At 49.8% G+C, this 17638-nt stretch overlaps 1 non-coding gene across 1 annotated transcript; it reads right to left on the bottom strand.

Annotated features, from left to right (window-relative positions):
* Nucleotides 1–1046: 1046 nt before the first annotated feature.
* Nucleotides 1047–1121, bottom strand: TRNAP-GGG (transfer RNA proline (anticodon GGG)). The gene has a single exon. It is a non-coding gene; the product is annotated as a tRNA-Pro (tRNA).
* Between the last annotated feature and the right edge of the window lie 16517 nt (nt 1122–17638).

The following is a 17638-nucleotide window of genomic DNA, read 5'->3' on the forward strand; positions in this document are numbered from 1 at the left end:
GTCGCATTTACGAATGCTTAATTGTGTTTATAGCTGGGCTATTTGGGTAGCTGAGTAGTATCCGCGCTGTTCGTATTAGTACGAATGCTTATCCGTTCCTCATCGAAATGGCCAACAGTGCGGGTGGAACGAAACAGTCTCTCCCATGCTTGGAAAGACACTCTTGTGTGCCACGCAGTGGCGTAGCTAGGTCGTCTGGCACCCGGGGCCCATAGGTCTTCCGTCATCACCCCCCCCCCCCCCTCCGGATGTAGTCGAGGAAGACGAGGATATCAACAATTTCCGGGTGTATTCAGACGTATATGACAACCCCCACACCCCTGGCCCCTTGCATCCGGGGCCCATGGCCACCTCCTCCCCCTTTGCTACGCCACTGGTATCACGTATTGAGCAGCACAGAGCTGTATGGGGAGTATTTCATGTTGCTCTACAATTTCGTCATTGACACTTATCATCTAATCACAATATTTGCGAAGTACCCGTCGCGGTTGCTTAGTGGCTATGGTGTTGGGCTGTTAAGCACTAGGTTGCGAGATCGAATCCCGGCCATGGCGGCCGCATTTCGATGGGGGCGAAATGCGAAAACAGCTGTGTACTTAGCTTTAGGTGCAGGTTAAAGAACCTCAGGTAGTCTAAATTTCCCGAGTCCCCCACTACGGCGTGCCTCATAATCAGATCGTGGTTTTGGCACGTAATACCCCATAATTTTTTTACAGTATTTGCGAAGTTTATTAATTATTTAGACTAATTATGTAATTGGGTGGAATGCAAGAAATAAGCTGAGTATCTCCAAGAGAGGTCAAGCAACGTTACTTCGGTTCGGTCCAGCTAAGTGGCATTAGCATATCTTGAAAGTTTGGCTAAGTTACATGGGACACCTCGTATAGTAGCATAGTATGTCGTAGTAGTTCTGCGGAAACCCACAAGGTGGAGAGAAGTAATTACTAAAGGGAATATCAGACGCCCATCCACCCGTTCGTAGCAATTGCTACAAGGAAACCCCTACGGTTTCCTCGAAAGAGAAGCCTCAAAGTTGAAGAAAAATTCGTCCTGGTCCGGGACTCGAACCCGGGACCACAGCCTTCCCGGGGCAGCCGCTCTACCATCTGAGCTAACCAGGCAGCTAGCAGATGGCAGGGCGAAGTCGAATTACTTGTCTCCACCTTGCGGGTTTCCCCAGAACTACTACGTCAAACACTTGCCTGTGCTTCGTGTTGTCGACAAATTCGACTTCGCCCTGCCATCTGCTAGCCGCCTGGTTAGCTCAGATGGTAGAGCTGCTGCCCCGGAAAGGCGGTGGTCCCGGGTTCGAGTCGCGGACCAGGACGAATTTTTCTTCAACTTTGAGGCTTTTCTTTCGAGGAACCCGTATGGGTTTCGTTGTAGCAATTGCTACAAACGGGTGGATGTCTGATTTTCTCTTTAGTACTACAGTATATTCTAATGGAGCTTATCTTCACAAAAGCGGAGGGAAGTTATACTTGACGAAAAAATTGATGTCGTAAAGACCACGTTTTTTTTTGTACGTTATGCTTTTCGTTTCAAGTTTGACGTTTAATTGCAACTGTCGCACTTTCTAGTAATTATGCCGCTGTTAAAGATGGTCAGCGACGAGTATTACGGTACAGAACGCTAATTATCTGTCCTGTGCGCCAGCTGTCTGTCGCTACACAGCATTCTTGTTCTCAGCCACCAACATGTGTCACGCCGATAAACGCGCTGCAAAAGAAAGCGAAAACAGAGATCCGCATCTGTCACAAACTGTGATGAGTGTGCATCTCCTGCTCGCAACATTTTACCCTCACAGAAAACTGCCTAATGGTTTGTTTGTTTGTTTGTTTGTTTGTTTGTTTGTTTGTTTGTTTGTTTGTTTGTTTGTTTGTTCCGTGTACTGTTAGCCCCTGACTTAAGCATATACACGTGTAAATGAGCAGCGAGGCCGCACACGCACGTATATACACACACGCAAAATATCGAAATCGACATGACGATATCATCTCTCTTAATTATTCGCTCTTGAGCCAATCTGCGCGCGCTGACGCATGCTAATGTGGATGCGAGGGTTCGAAAAAGACTGCAGCTCCAAAGAAACAAGACTTGTTGGAGGGATAAGCGACAAAAAAAAACAATGCCAAAAGTTGAACTCGTTGTGCCTTTAGTTTATTGACAGAAACGGCAACAGACTAGTCGAATTTACGTCGAGTCGCTCGTTTTTTTTTTTTTTTCCTTCGCGGCTGATGGTTTCTCATTCCCCTGCAATTAAGCTCATTTGTAGCGAATTAGTTCGAGCAGCAGCATCGTAGTTTCGAAACAAGCGCTAAACTTGTCAGCGCCTTCATTGCGAATGCGAAGAGTGTCCGCGCGGGGCGCTTGTGCGATGTCAACGCGACATGGGATCTGCTCAAACGACCCGACTAATTACTCAACGCCTAATTACGATCTTTCTTTTTCCCTCCCATTTCCGTTATCTCGGAAACACGAGTTGAAAGTAGCAGCCGGCTTGATACGCAGAGTACATTTCGCATTCTACCGAAGAGGGCTCATCAGGGCGTGCTCGTTGGTGCGGTGTTGCAATTTGCCACATTATTTTTTTTTTCGGCGACATTTGCAAACATCACGAGAGCCACATTTAGCCCACCCCTCCACGAACGTGTTTCTATAGCTTTTACTTTGTGAATGTTTATCGATATGTCGCGGTTGGGTCTGAACACGGTTGTTACTAATCATTTTATTGGTTGTGAACGGCGTTTCTTCTTTTTTTTTAATGCCAACTTCCGGTGTGCTGATACGCGATGAAAAATTGACGAGTTGTCGAGTTTTTCACCTCTACTCGGAGTATATTACAGCTGCCTATGTTGTACACCGCATTGGTATACACATAGTGCATTAGTCATTTATGAATTACAAGTGTACCATCGCTGGCAAATTTTAAAAAATTTATTCTAAGGCTTTATGTGTCAAGAGAGAGAGAGAGCAAATAATAAACGAAATGTAGGGAGGTTAACCAGGACTGAGCCCAGTTGGCTACCCTACACTGGGGAAAGGGAAAAGGGGACGGAAAGATCAAAAGAAAAGAAAGTCCACTGGGGATATCATTCGGTCACTCAGTTCGGATCACAGACGGTGACTCAATCCGGTAGCTTTATGTGCCAAAATAGTGATATGAGTATACAGGGTGTCCCAACTATCATGCATCAAGATTTAAAAGTAAATATGCAAATGCCACCTAGCTGGGCAGAACCAAGGTAGAGGTAATGCTGTTTGCCGTTGCTTGGAGGTACTCAGATTTATTTTTGCATTCCATCTAAAAACATAATTAGGCTAAATAATTAATGAGCTTCTCAAATATTATAATTAAAGGAAAAGTGACAACTAGGAATTTGTACAACAACATGAAAAACTCCCGATGCAGCTTTCTGTTGCTGAATACGGGCTCCACAAAAGTGTTTTTCCGAACATGAAAGAAGCCCGCGACTACACACAAAGTGCCTCGAGCTGCCAGTTGCGCGGCAATTTCGCGTGTATGTGCGGGCTTCTTTCATGCTAGGAAAAAAAAACTTTTTCTAGCACGTATTGTGCCACAGAAAGCTGCATCGGGAGTTACAGCTACGCCCGCGTTACAGGACACATCCTTCCGATGAGGACAAAATGCGAAAGCACCCGTGTACTTGGATTTAAGTACACCTTAAAGAACCTCAGGTTGTTCAAATTTCCCGAGTCCCCCCACTACGGCGTGCCTCAATATCGTATCGTGGTTTTCAGCACGTAAAACCCCATACTTTACAGGACACGACCAAAACAGGTGTCGAGCTTCTGACGTTGTCACAGGAGCGGAACAATTGAGGCACGTTCCTTGGTCGTCTTTTGTCGATCACCAAGCGCAGGTGACCGATGGTGTGGGGGCCACTCCAGCCAGAAGCCTCCGAAGAGATACTTCCTGCGCCCGAGTAAAGTCGCGGGGAAGAAAGTAGCCACACAAGGGGGATAAAGGCGCGTGTGTCCCGTCGGATGACGTATTTCAGTTCTTGGTGGAGAGTGGCGGGATCCGGCGGAAGGGATCCGGCGCTAGTTGGTCTGGCATGTTGCTGAAAGGATCCCATTGCGCCTAATGCTAAGGTGTGAGGATTTGTGGAGTCTGTCGATCTCTTGACATATCTGTAGGCTTCTTGTTACTTGATTAAGGCGTTTCATTGCGCTAAGCGAGTGAGTGTAAATCTTCTCTTTCCTGATGGTGGGTTCACTATTAACTGTCTTGCTGGCATCGTGGATGGCTTGCACTCCAAGTAGTAACGGGTCGGGCGTTTCTGTCTCGTGCGTGAGGGAAGACCGAACTACGGGATTAAACTGGCTCACGAAGGCAACTCGTCCTCTCCGAAGAAGCCGTTGCATACATGCCACGGTGATCCACAGGTATTGTAGTCCCACTGCGCGTAACTAACTCGATGGTCATGTCGGTGGAGCCTCGTCATTCTTTCCTGTTGTGTGTGTGTGTGTGTGTGTGTGTGTGCGTGCGTGCGTGCGTGCGTGCGTGCGTGCGTGCGTGCGTGCGTGCGTGCGTGCGTGCGTGCGTGTGTGTGTGTGTGTGTGTGTGTGTGTGTGTGTGTGTGTGTGTGTGTGTGTGTGTGTGTGTGTGTGTGTGTGTGTGTGTGTGTGTGTGTGTGTGTGTGTGTGTGTGTGTGTGTGTGTGTGTGTGTGTGTGTGTGTGTGTGTGTGTGTGTGTGTGTGTGTGTGTGTGTGTGTGTGACCAATGTATAAATCCAAGGGGGAGGGTCGTCTTTCGGCGTAATCTGAGGAGGCCGTCCCGAGACATGAAAATGAAGTGCCGCTACCGCAGTATTGTGGCATTCCTTTATTGCCCTGCCTCATTCACGTTGTGTCACCAGCTTTGAGATGAATGAGAGATGAACGAGAACGAGAAAAAAAATTATTAGTCATATCATAAGAAGCCAACAAACACTGACACCAAGGACAACATAGGGAAATTACTTTTGCTTAATAAATGAAATAAAGAAACGATAAATTAATGGGAATTAAATTGGATGAAAAAACAACTTGACGCAGGGGGGCGACCGAACCCATAACCTTCGCATTTCGCGTGCGATGCTCTACCAATTGAGCTACTGCAGCGCCGTTTCCTCATCCACTTTCCTGGGCATTTATGTTTGCTAGTATAGAACCCTGGGAGTGTTAGCCAGCGCCACCACTCCCATACCTTGGCGGCGGACATGAAAGTCCCTTTCTGCCGGAAGGAACTCAGCCTTTGTAAATGGATTGATGATGCCCGAAGAGTTCATTATGCCAAGAAAGTGGATGGGGAAACAGCGCCGCGGTAGCTCAATTGGTAGAGCATCACACGCGAAATGCGAAGGTTGTGGGTTCGGTCCCCAACTGCGGCAAGTTGTTTTTTCATCCAATTTCATTTCCATTAATTTATCGTTCCTTCATTTCATTTATTCAGCGCAAGTAATTTCCCCTGTGTTGTCCTTGGTGTCAGTGTTTGTTGGCTTCTTTTGATGCAGCTTTGAAATGGTGTCACGTCCAGCGTGTTCTTGCAGAACGGGAATTGGTGTAAGGACGAGACGGCGCTGTGATCGCTCTCGCGGCGTCACTATTCACGATCTCCACCCTGGTCAACTGCTGTGCAATGAGCCTGTGGAAATGCGCCTGATAGACAATACGTGGCTGGAGAACTGAGGGCACAGTGCCGTGAGCCACCTCGTAGCGTGCACGGCTACTCGTCGGCGCGATCCTGCGCACTATGTGCAACGTTGCAGCTGCGGCGTCCGGCGTATCTTGCGAAGCCAAGACGTGCCGGTGCCAGACTGATGAATGCAGAGCCCAAGCGTGCGCATCTTTTTGGTCTCCGGTGTATCTGCTGGACCACCCTTGAGTGTAAAGGCACTTCGAGAGACTTGCTTTTTATTCAGCCTTATTAGCAACGTCCTTATGGCACGACTTCTGGACTGAAATTCCGAGGCCGGTAGCTTGAGCATACGTATGAAGGACGTCTAGGGTTTCCTATAGGTACCGTCACGGCGTAGTCAAGTCCCTATGTTTAGACCACAGTGTGACAACACTCGCGTAGATGGTAAATCTGATGTCTTGTACGTCATGCAGTTTCCACGCCAAGGGCCGGAAGGCGATGTTAAAAAGCAAAGACGCAAGCACGGAGCCTTGAGGCACTCCACAATTCGATGTGAACGATCCTACCGGTTTTCCATCAACACGTACTGAAGATGTCCGCGAAGACAAAAAAAAATGGGTTAACCAATTTTTTCACACTGCCAGGAATGCCGATACTTTCCATATTCCGGAATAGTGTCAAGTTCGATGCTGTCATGTTCTTTTGTGATATCAGTAGCAACTACAGCTATCACCAATTTGGTTGGGAGGCAGAATTTGCAAAACCTCATCCGCTAAGATAGCCATGCCGTCCTCCGTGCCCAAGTTTGGCCTGAATTCGACCTGAGTGTGGTGTTGCGTTTCGCCTGCGACACGTGGTTTTGCCGGCGCGACTGCGGCGGGGCGGCAGACATTCTGGCCCGATCGTCGTCGCCGCAACGCTCATCGGCAGGTGTTTCCAGGCGCGATTGCGGCGATGCGACCGCAAAGGATCACCCTCGCATTCCAGTCATTGTGCCAGAACCAGGCGATGCGAAAGCAGGGATCATCCCCTCATTACAGTCATTGTGCCCGACCGGCAGCGCTACAACAGGGTGCTACGAGATCGTGCTCGACATGGTGCTACGGCAGCGCTACAACAGGGTGCTACGAGATCGTGCTCGACATGGTGCTACGGCAGCGCTATGACAGGGTGCTACGAGATCGTGCTCGACATGGTGCTACGGCATCGCTACGACAGTGTGCGTCACCATTAGCCCATTGTACATTCACGTGCTCGTCTTTTGAGGGGTTCCTTCTTGCCCTCAACTGCGAGAGTATAAAAACAGCTGCCCCCGGACGCCAAAAGGAGGGCTCCGATTTCTTCTGTTGAGTGAAGTGCTCTCCCGTCTCTCTACTTCGGTCAAACCTGACCGCCAACTCTTTGCGATGTTAAAATAAACAAGTTGTTTTGTTGTTACCAGTCGACTCATGCTTTGCCGGGACCTTCGGATGCTTCCAGTTGTACCCCAGGCCGCCAGGCCAACGCTACCCTTGGGGCTTGCGACCCAGGTACAACCACGGGCGTCAGCGCCGAGTTCCCAACAGATCGTACCAGCGGTGCGATCAAAACATCTGGTTGGCAGCGGTGGGATCGCCTCCGACTTCAAACAACTGTCTGCCAGCGGTGAGATCGCGACAACGGAGGCCAGCAGCAAAGAGATGCAGTTGACTGTATGCTGAGCAGCTCAACGACGATCCGGGAGCAGTGCAACGAGCCCTGTGTGACGACTGGTTGCCTGCAGCGGAACGACTGCGCGGAATTCCTGCCTGCGAGGTTTGGTGAGTGCGGGACTTTCTTCTTCTGAGCTTTGCCAGGCTTTTTGTTAGTGTCAGAAACAGAGCTGGTAATTGTGGTTGTCGTTGCTGCCGGGTTAGTTTGCGGCAAGACAATAGTAAGCAGTAGAGAAAGCAGCATTCAGAGCAGCCATGGATTTGAAGTCGTTGCGCAAACCGAAATTGTTGGAGCTTGCAAGAGAGTTGGGTCTGGATGTCTCAGACAAACTCAGAAAACCAGAACTGCTAAAGGCTATTCTTGAGTTAGAGGCTGAGGATGACGAGCTGTCGGAATGCCTTGAGACCATTGAAGAGAGGGAGACTGCAAAAAGACAGGAGCGCGAACTTAAAGAGCAAAAAGAAAAAGAAGAGCGCGAACTTAAAGAACAGAAAGAAAAAGAAGAGCGTGAACGTAAAGAACAAAAAGAAAAAGAAGAGCGTGAACGTAAAGAACAGAAAGAGCGAGAGCAACAAGAGCGTGACCGTCAACACGCTTTGGAAATGAAGCGTCTTGAGGTAGAGATGGAACGCGCTCGTAATGGAAGTCAGGCATACGGTGCAGGAGAACGCGTATTGTTCAAAATGACTGACCTGATGCGGCCGTTTAAGCTTGGAGAGGACATTGGTTTGTTCCTGGTTAACTTTGAGCGAACGTGCGAGAAGCAGGGGTTCTCTCGGGAAACGTGGCCACAGCGCTTGCTCACTTTGTTACCCGGCGAGGCGGCCGACGTAGTCGCTCGCTTGGATAGAGAGGAGGCAGAGGATTTCGACACAGTGAAATCGAGTCTTCTAAAAAAGTACCGGCTGTCTGCGGAGGCGTTCCGTCGGAAGTTTCGGGAAAATGAGAAAGGCAGAAGTGAGTCATATACAGAGTTTGCGTATAGGCTTATGTCGAACATGCAGGAGTGGCTCAAAGAAGAGAAAGCGTTTGGTGACCACGATAAAGTTCTGCAGTGTTTCGGGCTAGAACAGTTTTATAGTCGGTTACCGGAGAACGTGCGATACTGGGTCTTGGATAGGCCAGACGTTTGTACGGTGGCTAAAGCCGCTGAGCTAGCCGAGGAGTTTGTGACGCGTCGGGCTCGCGGAGCTAAGGACGGTCAAAAGGGTGAATTTGGCTCGATGTTTGAGAGGCCGAGGTTCACGCCCATGAGATTAAAGGGGGACACGCGTAGTGCGGATGCGAGCGAAAGCAGTCCGACCAAACGTAAAGAGACGGCGGCAGCCAAACGCAGAAAGCGGTTCGAGATGAGGCGAGCGCGCTTGTGTTATACGTGCCAGAAGCCGGGTCACTTTTCGGCGCAGTGTCCGGAAACAACACCAAAAGTTGTGTTTTTTTCATTAGGCAGCACTGACGAGAACATGAAGCTTCTCGAGCCTTACATGCGAGACCTCCTCGTGAACGGGAAAGAGTGCCGAGTGCTTCGCGATTCCGCAGCTACGATGGATGTAGTTCACCCGTCTTACGTAGAACCCCATATGTTCACGGGCGAGTGCGCGTGGATCAAGCAAGCCGTGGAAGCTCATAGCGTGTGTCTGCCAGTAGCAAAGGTGCTTATTGAAGGACCTTTCGGAGCGCTTGAGACAGAGGCGGCAGTGTCATCTATGCTGCCACCCCAGTACCCGTACCTATTTTCAAACAGGTCCGATCACCTCCTGCGCCAGAAGGGGCTTTTGTTTGGTGAAGCTAGTGTTCAGGCCTTAACCAGATCGAAGGTTCGGGAGCTCGCTGCAAAGGCGGTAGTTGCGGGGCCGACGTTATCAAACAACGAAAAAGGGTCAGAGGCGCAGCAAGCTGATATTCCGAGCACGCCCGAACTGAATAAACTTGAGTCTGTAACGTTAAAGGCGCCAGATACTGGAGAGGAAACGCCCGACGCGGGAAAGTTAGAAGAGCTATCTACTGATTTGCTCATCGCGCCTACGTCAGACGGACTTGATAGGTTGCTAAAAGTCAGCCGGACGGCTTTGATAGCCGAGCAAAAAAAGGATGGCAGCCTGGAAAACGTGCGCTGCAATGTCAAAGAAGGTATCGCCAGGAAAACTGCGCGTTTTGTGGAAAGAGGTGGAGTCCTGTACCGGAAGTATCTAGACCGCAGAGGAGTGGAGTTCGATCAGCTGATCGTGCCTCAATGCTATCGTCAGGATCTGTTGCGCTTGTCACACGGGGGTTCGTGGTCCGGACACCTAGGAGTTAAGAAAACTAAGGACCGTCTCTTGCAAGAGTACTATTGGCCAGGGTGTTTTCGGGACGCAGACCATTTCGTGAGGACATGTGACACTTGTCAGCGGGTGGGCAAACCAGGGGACAAATCGAGGGCGCCGTTGAAATTGGTACCTATCATTACGGAGCCTTTTAGACGGCTCGTTATTGATACTGTGGGACCTCTGCCGGTAACAGCCACGGGGTACAGACACATTTTGACTGTGATCTGCCCAGCGACAAAGTTCCCTGAAGCAGTGCCGCTTAAAGAACTCAGCTCAGTTGAGATAGTTAATGCACTACTGTCCATATTTGCGCGAGTTAGTTTCCCTGCGGAAATCCAATCAGATCAGGGCACAGTGTTTACTAGCGCTTTGACGACAACTTTTCTCGAAAGGTGTGGGGTAAAGCTGTTACACAGCTCAGTGTACCACCCACAGTCGAATTCCGTTGAGAAGCTCCACTCCGTCATGAAACGCGTGTTGAGAGCCTTGTGTTTTGAACATCAAACTGACTGGGAGCTGTGTCTGCCTGGGGTGATGTTTGCTTTAAGGACCGCGCCGCATGCGGCTACGGGGTTTTCGCCAGCTGAACTGGTGTACGGTCGCTCGCTTCGATCTCCGCTTCGCATGCTTCGAGAATCGTGGGAAGGTAGGGGCGACGACCCAGTCGTGGTGGAGTACGTGCTTAAGCTCCTCGAACGCTTAAGAAGGGCACAGGAGTTGTCAGGTGAAGCAATGACAAAGGCCCAGCAGAGGGCCAAGGTTTATTATGATCGGACAGCCAGGGCCCGTCGTTTTGAGGTTGGCGATGAGGTCATGATATTGCGCACATCGCTAAACAACAAACTAGACGTGCAGTGGGAGGGCCCAGCACGAATTGTTCAGAAACTGTCGGACGTTAACTACGTGGTAAGTCTGCCAGGAAAGCGGAAAGCACAGCAAGTTTACCACTGTAATCTGCTCAAACCTTATAGACAAAGGGAAGCAGTGGTGTGCATGATGGTAAACGTTCCTGAAGAGCTTCCGGTCGAGCTTCCAGGACTAGGCTCAGTGACGAACAGGGAAGACACCGGTCAAGTCATTAGTGACCTTATCAGTAAAGCACCGCTGTCGCCCGAGCAGAAAACCGAACTACACCAGCTATTACAAGAGTTTCAAGGTCTGTTCTCTGAGAGGCCTGGTAGGACTTCTGTACTTACTCATGATATAGAACTTACCTCCACAGAGCCAGTACGATCCAAGGCGTATCGGGTGTCACCCCGCCAGAGCGATATTATGGAGGCTGAGGTAAAGAAAATGGTACAGCTCGGTGTTATTGAGGCAGGTGAGAGTGATTATACCTCCCCTTTGATTTTAGTTGAGGTACCGGGCAAGGAACCTCGTCCTTGCGTCGACTACCGCAGGCTTAATTCCATCACTAAGGATCAAATTTATCCGATCCCTAACATCGAGGAGCGCCTTGAGAAAGTTAGTAGCGCTCAGTTTATTTCCACCCTAGATCTTGTCAGGGGTTATTGGCAGGTTCCACTTACAGAAGAGGCTAGTAGGTATGCGGCGTTCATTTCACCAATGGGAACATTCCGTCCTAAAGTGTTGAGTTTTGGTTTGAAGAACGCGCCATACTGTTTTTCAAGCCTCATGGATAAAGTGTTGCGGGGACAGCAAGAATTCGCTTTACCGTATCTAGACGACGTAGCGATATTCTCCGCATCCTGGTCTGAGCATATGGCACACTTGCGGGCAGTGCTAACCCGCCTGCGCGAAGCGGGCTTGACAGTCAAGGCTCCTAAGTGCCAGTTAGCACAGGCCGAGGTTGTCTACCTCGGTCACGTGATTGGTCAGGGTCGTCGCCGCCCCTCTGAAATAAAAGTGGCCGCTGTGCGAGACTTTCCGCAACCGCGCACCAAGACCGATATTCGGTCGTTCTTGGGTGTCGCCGGCTACTATCAGAGGTACATCCCTAGGTACTCTGATATCGCGGCTCCCCTGACGGATGCTCTAAGAAAGACAGAGCCTCAAACAGTCGTCTGGGACGAGACAAAGGAAAGAGCTTTTAGCGCCCTAAAGAGTGCCCTAACAAGCCAGCCTGTGCTACGATCGCCAGACTATACAAAAGGGTTCATTGTTCAGTTAGTGAGCGAGGCATGGGCGTTGTACTGTGCCAACGGGAAAATGGAGAAGTAGAACACCCCGTCCTGTATGCTAGTCGTAAGCTGACCAGTCGTGAGCAGGCGTATAGCGCCACCGAGAAAGAGTGTGCGTGTCTCGTGTGGGCCGTTCAGAAATTGTCATGCTATCTAGCCGGCTCGAGGTTTATCATTGAGACGGATCACTGCCCTCTCCAATGGCTGCAGACCATCTCTCCCAAAAATGGCCGCCTCCTGCGCTGGAGCCTCGCTTTACAACAATATTCCTTTGAGGTGCGTTACAAAAAGGGGAGTCTCAACGGTAACGCCGATGGCTTAAGTCGAAGCCCCTAACGTAGGAATCAGCCTCAAAATTGTTTGTTACTGATGTTTTTCTTCCTGAGGCAGGATTTTTTTTTTAACATATTGCTTTTGTTTAGTGTTTCAAAGTGATGATATGCTTTCTAGTGCAATTTTTCAATTTGTGGACGCGTTCTGAGTGATGCTAGACTACTGTAAGGAACTAGGCAGTGGTATAAAAAGGGGAAAGAGCCTGGCAGGGCTTAGTGAGGGTTGTGGCGTGCTTGCTGACTGAGCGGTTGAGTTTCAGCGTAGTTCTAACGCTTGCCGGGAACGAGAACAAAAATGTGAACTCTCCCGAAGTCACTTTGCAGTGTCCCGTGCGAACCTGAACGAGAGAACGAGGCCTTCTCTGTGCGCTGCGCTCAAGAAACGTCGAGGGACGCCCGACTTCGGTTATGAGCATCATCGAGCGACATCCCTCCGGACAGCGGATGCAGTCCCCTGTCCATCGGGATCTCCTTCCCCCGGCGGGGCGGTCTGTTGCGTTTCGCCTGCGACACGTGGTTTTGCCGGCGCGACTGCGGCGGGGCGGCAGACATTCTGGCCCGATCGTCGTCGCCGCAACGCTCATCGGCAGGTGTTTCCAGGCGCGATTGCGGCGATGCGACCGCAAAGGATCACCCTCGCATTCCAGTCATTGTGCCAGAACCAGGCGATGCGAAAGCAGGGATCATCCCCTCATTACAGTCATTGTGCCCGACCGGCAGCGCTACAACAGGGTGCTACGAGATCGTGCTCGACATGGTGCTACGGCAGCGCTACAACAGGGTGCTACGAGATCGTGCTCGACATGGTGCTACGGCAGCGCTATGACAGGGTGCTACGAGATCGTGCTCGACATGGTGCTACGGCATCGCTACGACAGTGTGCGTCACCATTAGCCCATTGTACATTCACGTGCTCGTCTTTTGAGGGGTTCCTTCTTGCCCTCAACTGCGAGAGTATAAAAACAGCTGCCCCCGGACGCCAAAAGGAGGGCTCCGATTTCTTCTGTTGAGTGAAGTGCTCTCCCGTCTCTCTACTTCGGTCAAACCTGACCGCCAACTCTTTGCGATGTTAAAATAAACAAGTTGTTTTGTTGTTACCAGTCGACTCATGCTTTGCCGGGACCTTCGGATGCTTCCAGTTGTACCCCAGGCCGCCAGGCCAACGCTACCCTTGGGGCTTGCGACCCAGGTACAACCACGGGCGTCAGCGCCGAGTTCCCAACAGATCGTACCAGCGGTGCGATCCAAACAGTGGTGACATTTCGATGATGTAGTAAAGCCGCCATGATAATCTAGCAGCCATGGCATCCTCTCGAATAGCTTATAGACCGTAGACGTCAGCGTAAAGTCGCAGGGACTGAACGTCTGTAGGTGGTTTGCCTGCTTTGGGAATCGTTATCACAACCGCTTGTTTCCACTCAGCTGGAATGGCACCTTCGACCAACACCTCATTTATTGTTTACAGTAGGTCGTCCATTGCGGTCGCCTCCATGCTCTTAAACAGCTCGTAAGGAATACTGTCACCTCCGGGGAGCCGAGTATCTATCTGCTCGTTCCTTCAATCACTGCGATGAGCTCAGCCTTCGTAAATGGATTGATGAGGCCAGAAGAGTCCGTCACCACTGTCGGGCGTGGAGCAGCCGGAGGCTATTGATGTTCCGGAAGACATTCAGCAGCTTTCCTGGCGAACGCTGCTGGAGTGAGTTTCAGTGCAAGGAGAATACCTGCGGAAGAGTCAACTTGACCGCCACTACGTTCCATGGCCTGGAAGATGCGGCACAAGTCATTGTTTCGTGTGCCGGAGTCAAGACCCTCACACCAGATATGCCAGCGGCGTCGTGAGAGTTGAATTTATAGCATCGCGATTATGCTGTTCCAAGATTCGCCAATATGCGAGCACTGCTATCCATAGGAATACGACTAGCGCGAAGCTCGGCTTGGCGACGCTCCACCCGAAGTTTCAGGAACTGTATGCCCGGTGTTGTCTGGTCTTCGTTAACCATCGCACAAATTGTACAGTCGGCCAGAACAGACGGCAACGTAGACATAAGGTTGCTGGAGTTCAGCGATGAAATCCGGTCATCAGAACGCACTTGTTCCCCAGCGCGTCGCATTTTGCGACGCAGTTTGTTCAGTAGGTTATTACGTAAAGAGATAAAAATTGACGGATGGTCGCTGGCCCATGCATCTGGCTCTGGCGTCCCTAAAGGTGATCCAAGCGCAAGCCACCATGTCAGATCTGGCGCATGATTTTGCGTTGCAGGCAAGGCAGACAGCCTGGGATGGTTTATTCCTTCCTCTGGCGAAAGCCACCACAGTGGCAACGGCATAGCCAGGGTCCCATACTAACACAAAAATTGGGGATGCAGGCGGATCAGGCATATCTTCCCTACACTCCAACACCCCCCCCCCCCTCCTGAAATATGTGTTATGCAGCCTGCCCGGTGTTCTCCACAAACAAGTCTTCCCCAGATCTCGGCGCGGGTCTTGCTCGCACCATATCACGGCTTACCTTTTCCTTCTCGTCATGGGACGGGCTGACATTGTTCGCGACAAAGAGTGCAGTATATGAAATAGAGCAAGTTCAGATTAGCCTGTCTTCTAGTATGACAATAAGCCATCATGACTCAGTAGGTGTGGTTCCGCAAGCATCGCTGTAATCAGTATGCAGCCGGCAAACTTGACTGTCCTTCACTGTCGCTTTGATATCAGCGCACAATGCATACATTATTACATATAGCCTCATCCCAACGTATAAGTTCGCGGCCGTGAAGTGTGTTTCTGCGTTCCTGTGTTCTAGTCTCCTCTGTGCTGCAACCCAAATAAGCTTCAGTTCATATAGAGCTCAACCAAGTAGCCTGCCAACTCGTGCGAAGGCATATACCTCTAGCTGGGCCTCGTGCCTGTTGCCCCATGCAAAAACTACATATTGCGCCACGCGAGCTTCATAATAACGCGCGCCGGCGCCCGCGAGGCTCCGCCAAGAACAAGACCGTAGCACGGATTTCTTGCGCTTTCTTTGCGTTCCCTGGGGTTTAGCGAGACCGGGCCTGGGGGGCGTGGCGGGGTATGCAATTTATCTTTCGTAGCTCGAGAAAGGCTGGGCGTCTTTAAAGCCGCGGATTTTAGAGCGACGCCTTGCGCACGCGCGCGCGGCGACCGTCACATCTGCCGCTGTCAGCGGGAGAAAATGTTGTTCGGAAGGATTACCCGGGAGGCCACGGCGGGGGTTTCGGAGGCGCCGCTTTTTCCCGACGTGCATTCCACTCGCATGAGCTGGCCTCGCATAGCGGCGGGGAATGCAGCGCGGTTAGGGCTTACTCTAACAGCAATTACATGTCGCAAGGTCAATCACCCCGTTAAGCGAAGTCAGGCAGCTATATAACGTAAAGCTCTAGCGCGCCGACAAAAGCTGTGCAATGATCCCATTTACTCGGAATAGTGGAGCCATACTGTTCTGTCTTTATTTTGACGAAACGTATATAAGGCAGAGATAAAGTTTTACGAGAGAAGTGAAAGGAAAGAGGATTTTAGTGGCCTGACGTGCCGGGCTTAAACTCGATGAAGGAAACTTGGGCAACGCCAAGGGAACGTAAGAAGGTTTGGGAGAGCTTGACGCTTAATAAACACCTTTAGTATTTCTTTTGTTGTATAGCATTGATTAATGTGACGCCATAAAATTTTCGTCCAGTATCCGTTAAATTTCTCGTAGATAAGAGCGTTTTCTGATTGGCAGGCTTTTAAGTGGCTACCAGTCAGGATAAAAAGCATTGCGATAACGAAGCTAGACCGCCACTATCTTGGGCAACTTCGGATACAATTTTGTAAGCGATAAGCTTTAGGAATAAAGATATTTGCTTGTGGCAAGATTAACAATAGCTAACGCAGTGTGAACAAAATTCCGATGCATACTCGTAGAAATACATGTCGCTAATTGTTTCTTGTCGGTGGTAATGCGAATCGGAAGCAGTTGCTCTTCAAACTGATAATTCTAGTTAACAGAACTAAAAAAGAATGTGGCCACGTTCGAAACTGTAGTTACCTACCTCGGCGCGACACTATTCGTTGAATGAGTAACATGAACACAGGTCACATTTCATAAATTCAGCATCATTGCCCGTAATATATATACACTGTGTATTATGGCAGAACTATAGATATAAACAAGTGCGAGTGACCGACTTCAATATTTGCACATATGCCGGATAGTGCTATCTCAATAGCACGAGATAAAGACGGATTAGCGTATTCTGGCTTGATGACTTTTACCTCAGACCGACCTTTCGAGCTTTTTCAAATAAGTTTTCGCGTCTCGCTCTCTTCTACGTTTTTAACCAAGCCTGTGGCAGCTGCTTCAGTGTTTTTCTAAGTGCATTTAGTGGATTCGTTGGTGCCGTCAATTCTCTATTTTTCTTCTATGCCTTGTTGCTTCTACTGAGTGTTACATTAATAGGAGCGCTAGGTATACATGGCTTTTCACGCTAAACTTTTACGTCGCCCACGCTTATATTTGACGGAGAGGTAGCATTTCGCGGTCAGTTTTGTTTAATGATATGTCTGTTGGCATTACTTACTCGTTTTGTGCACAATAAGTTTGAAGTAGGGGTCGTCTGCGGGGCCCACTTCGGTGCCACTACGTCCAGTGGTGTCCAATGTTCGGGCTCCCACACGTATTGTGTGTGTAGTGCGTCAGAGCTCTTTGTACGAGGAGCGTTCGAGGTGTGTAAACGCAGGACATGCCCAGCCTCTCTTGTTCTGTAAGTTTCTGCTTCTTCTTCTTCTTTTTCTTCACAGGACATTCTTTTTAATACCAGTGAAAACCATGGCACGATTCACTGCAACCAAAAGGTACTCAGGTGGTACAAACTGCAACACCTTGAGTGGCAGCGTTCATCTACAGTTATCCCTATAAAAAACGCGTTATGCTCCAAAAAAACCATAACCTCGAATGATTATATAGGTTTATCTGGGGACACGGGAGCTTTTATTTGCGATCCCATATTATGATACGGGATTAAGGATATGGAGTGCGCGTGTCCTATTTAATGAGGATGTAACATGGATACACGCGCACATACATTCGTCAGTTCTTGCACAGCACGGCCAGGCAGCTGACACTTGAAATTGACCGTCACTCATCAAGCATGGAAAAAGTTCATGAGAGTGGCTTGTTGGGCTAGTTGGTACATGGTTATACTAGGAGAATACCAGCAAACTTGAAAGTAGAAAAAATCGAGAAGCAGACATAGACAAAGTGACAGGAAGGTGGCTGGGCTAATCAGTAAAGTACCAGTAAGTAGCACCAGCTTACCCAAAGCCCTTCTCTGATCTTGGCGCATCTCCTTGCTTCCTTCCATGTCCGCGTGTATGAACAAGCCCAACGTAAGATGTTGCTGAGGTGTGAGGAACTCGCTTGCCATTGACACCGTTTTATGTCTCGATCTAGGCGCACAGCTACACGTTAACTCTTCCATGGCAGAAGGACAGCTATGAGTACTCAGCGCTCCCAAGTGGTTTTCT

Source organism: Dermacentor variabilis, chromosome 6 (genome assembly GCF_050947875.1).
Source record: "Dermacentor variabilis isolate Ectoservices chromosome 6, ASM5094787v1, whole genome shotgun sequence".
Lineage (NCBI taxonomy): Eukaryota > Metazoa > Arthropoda > Arachnida > Ixodida > Ixodidae > Dermacentor > Dermacentor variabilis.